Source organism: Camelina sativa, chromosome 14, assembly GCF_000633955.1.
Source record: "Camelina sativa cultivar DH55 chromosome 14, Cs, whole genome shotgun sequence".
In the NCBI taxonomy this organism is placed as follows: Eukaryota; Viridiplantae; Streptophyta; class Magnoliopsida; order Brassicales; family Brassicaceae; genus Camelina; species Camelina sativa.
In genome coordinates, this window is record NC_025698.1 from 20,879,514 (window position 1) to 20,883,889 (window position 4,376).

Here is a 4,376-nt window from a genome sequence, read left to right on the forward strand (position 1 = left end):
CAGAATAAATGTTCGGTTGATCATCTCCTATTGCTGCAAACACTCTAAAACCCCTATTCTTCAATTTTTCTAGAGTAGATCTGAAGTCTTTATCACTCGACACCATAAGGATGTTGCGTGGAAGGATACAGTCAATGTCAGATTGAGATTCGATGTCGTGACGGATACAACTACTCTTGTGACATTTGATTGCATGAAGGAGCATTTCTTTCACCAGAAGTACATCAGCTACATCTGTCTTCCTCTCATAAGGATCATCTAGAAACAGAAAGAAGATGAAATTCATAAGAAGAAAAACAAGAGGTATTATGACGACATGATAAAAATCATTCTACAAAGAGAAAGAAAAAATACCTTCCGCAGGATCTACTGATTGTCGAATAATAAATCCACAGTGATCACAAATGACGGTTCTTGTACCCACATCCTTCAAATCAAAAAAATTGTGTCGCAGACGTTGAAAAACCGCTCGATTTGTGGATTTGACCACTCCATAGCCGATAGGGTTAATGTGTAGGAAATACTCAGGATTTAGGGTTTTCATTGCCTTGTCAATATTCTCCAGAAGATCATCGAAAAAGGAAGGATCTGTGTTACCATCAAACCACAGGTTCTCAAAGTCCCATAGCATAATAAACCCAAATTGTAGGATCCAATATCTGGAGAGTCTTTGTAAATCAAAATGCAATGTTATCTCAGGCTTTGGCATGTACAAGTGAAATCTAATGCAACTATGTCTGGTCGATCATCAGAAGTCAACCCAAGTTTGGTTTACATATGGCCATAGCATCATAATAGATTTGGACCATATACCGTGGTCCACCAGTGAAAGAAGTGGGGATATTTATCTGGTTTCCTTGTTGGCTCATAGAAGTGGTTCCTGATTCAGACGCTTGTTTGATGGTGTAGAAGTTCTCACAACGCTTCTTAGACATGTTGAACTTGATATAATTCAGCCTATTTGCCTCAATGGTAGTATAAGCATCACACAAAAACTGTTGGAATAACCTCTTTGACTGTAGTAGAGTGTGACACTCGTTATCCCTTTCTTGAATCCTGAAGGCGAACCACTGTCGCATACTAATACACTTCTTTTTCTTTTGTTTGCTGTTTACTCCTTTAAAACATTTTTCAAGCCCAGACCTGAATCCATCTTCACCATAGCATAGAATTAGGGGATATTGTAGAGCCAAATATGAGATATGCACTTCACTAATCCTCTTTAGGTGCCATGTAGACTTTTCTTCAATAATAATGTCACGGGAAGGCATTTCTTTTTTGAAAACTCCTAAGATGAGTTATACTATGAATGTAGAAAAGATGTGAAAAATATTAGGAATTTACTGATTATTTCATCAAATGATCCACCAAGAAGAGAAGCTGCAGATTCTCCAATAACCTCAGAAGCTATGCTATCAAATAACATAAATTTTGTCTCTGCAGTATTGTCCATGATTTTGACCTAAATCATGTATCTACGATGCGAGGAAAGAAATGTTAATATCAAGTTTATATAAACATATTATCATTTGATCATTATTGTGAAATAATTCTTACCTTTAAATGACATTCGAGACAATTGACTTGCACACGTCACACCAGAATTTTGGTTTTTGTGATTTTTTATTCAAAGAGGTAGCAACATCATGTATGTAAGTCACTTTGTAATTACAGGCACGACAGCTAAAATAATATCAAGCCCAGTAGGTATCAATTGCATAGATGGTGCTCATTAGTCTTACTTTCCCAACCTGTAAAAAAATATACAACAGAGATGTCATTGCAACAACTATATAATGTGACTTGTTATACTCATTTATACAAATATTGCTTTGCAAACATATTGTTCCAAACCTCAATCGATTTGATAAGCAGAGCAATGGTTTTCCTTGGATACTGAGTACTGTCTTTTTGGGTGACATGCACAATCTGAAGCTTTGGAGCAAATACATGAAAAGCAGGAGTCAAACCGTCGGCTGGAAGACTATGTTATCATATGCCAAGAGTTAGTGGTAGGTTTTCTAAAACACGTTTTAAGAATTATAGGTTTACAATGATTACGAATTGATAAAAACATCAACTTCATTCCAAGCTAGATTGACATGGACTTGTGATGCATCACAAGAATTACACAGATATTTACTTTCTGGTCAATTATTATTGTACATTAGAAATATGAAGACAACTGGCTAAAAGTTTTCATATTTGTAATCCATTTCATGATTTTTATATAGGAAGGTGAGGAATGGATAGTACCTTTAAATATCTTGACTTTGACAAACCTGAGGACACAAACCACAATGATACCATTTGCTGTCTGACAGTCTCTGAAAACTTTGTCAGCGAATGATCTCCAAAAGGTACACGATAGCCTCTCGTCCCTGTATATTTTATGAAAAGTTTCTATTAGTTCACCGTTTATTATAATACAAAAAAAAATTCATGACAAATATTTTACATTTCGTCCCACATCTCAAACACGAGTTAAAGAAGGTTTGTTTTGTTAGCATTGAGATTTCTACGCTTCTATATTAATCATGTTTATAAATTAAAATGCGATGATGAAGAATATAAATGGTTGATTGATGATTCTGTTTTTCTAATTTTGCAAGAAATTAGGGATAGAGTGGAAGGAAGTGATGGAAGGTTGTTTCAGTTTGTATATTTACAGGTACATATATATATAGAAACGATAAAAGAATTTTTTCGTAATGATATGGGAGTTTAGTGTGGAGAAAATTTCGGAGGATATGTTAATATGATAAATTATGGTAATAATTGACTGAAGAATTGAATGGAGTATTTGAATTCGATTGTTTGGATTAGACGTATAACAAATATTATAGTTATTCATTTATAAAAAAGAATTAAAAAAAATTAATGATAATGGCATTGCATGTAAATACCATCAAACTCCAAGTCTTCCTTGCTAAAACTGCTGTGAAAATGTTAATATAAATATATATATATAATAATAAAAGTTATATGCACGCGGTGTACCTAAGATATAGTCTCAATCTCTCGATGTGGAAACACCTAAGATCTAGTCTCAACCTCTCGGTCTAAAACTAGCATTAAGAACACTAATCCAGAAGGGAGTTTTTAATAAGAGCAATCAATCTAAAACATCCTAATCGATTAAAAACACTTACTAACCTATCCCATCCCTAGAAACTTTTGGTTCACTACTCAGATTTCATCACAAACAACATAGAAAAAGAGATTGATAAAAATAATTGCATTGAAAAGTAATGAGTGCAAATTGAAAATAGTAAAGAGTTTATATATGGAAATTCTTTGACCTAGCCGCACTGCATCACCCGAAGGCCTACAAGAAGCTAGGGTCGAGAGCCTCCTCAAGTTGGGCTTTGGGTTGTTCCTTTTGAGCCTAGATCCCCTCGATCGGGGTAAGGTCTCGGGCTGTTCTTCATGCACGATCACACCATCGGTCACATGCTCGGGTTTTTCTTCATTCTTGTTCTTTTAAGGCTCCAAAGCACCTGTTTTCATCCAAAATGCAAAAATGCAACAATGCAACACCCAAAATAACCTAAATGCGAATATCTAAGGTTAAAGATCTAAAAATGCTAAGGTTAGGCTCTATACAATGCAAAACGTGACTAAAAAGGTGTGAAATAGAGAGAGATTAACACCTCCAAACTTATCTCTTGCCAGTCCTCTAGCAAGACATAAGAGGATGAGGTTTGAAAGTGGGGACTTAGAGCCGAAACTTTCTGATCTATTTGTTAAATTCAATTTCCAAGTTATTAACTCTAAGATGCATGGTGAAGGAGTCTACTTAAGAGCTTTCGCCATGCTCTTTACAATAAAACCTGATTCTACCGCTAATCTACACATGCATTCAAATCTGTCATTCCCTTTAACAATTATTAGCATTAAACCATGAATCAAGCAATGCATTGTGATCAAACTCATTTGCCTAGGATGAATGGGTTAGAGACAAATGTGGTCTCTTTTTCAAAGGGTTAAATCTTTTTAAAACTGTTTCTCTCAACAAAAATGGTCTGAGCTTTAGGAGAATGCTAAAGGTAAGCTCCAACAGATGCATACAAGAATAGGATCCCCTCTACCCAAAGGTACATATCAATTTTGATTCATTCTGATCTACACCCAGCAAATATCTAATTTCCACCCTTTAGTTTAAGCTTTTCTAACCCCCTTTTTTTTTTGCTACTCTTAGGGATGGTTTTCTTAAAAATCTTCTAGTGGATTTGTAGTCTTATCAAACTATGGTTCCTTTTTTTTTTCCAAATTCTTCACTAGATTTTTTTTTCTTTGATTTCAAACTATTCCTATAGACCTTGTACCCTTTTCCTTCCCATTTTTTTCTTTTCTTCTCTTTTTTTTTTAACCAA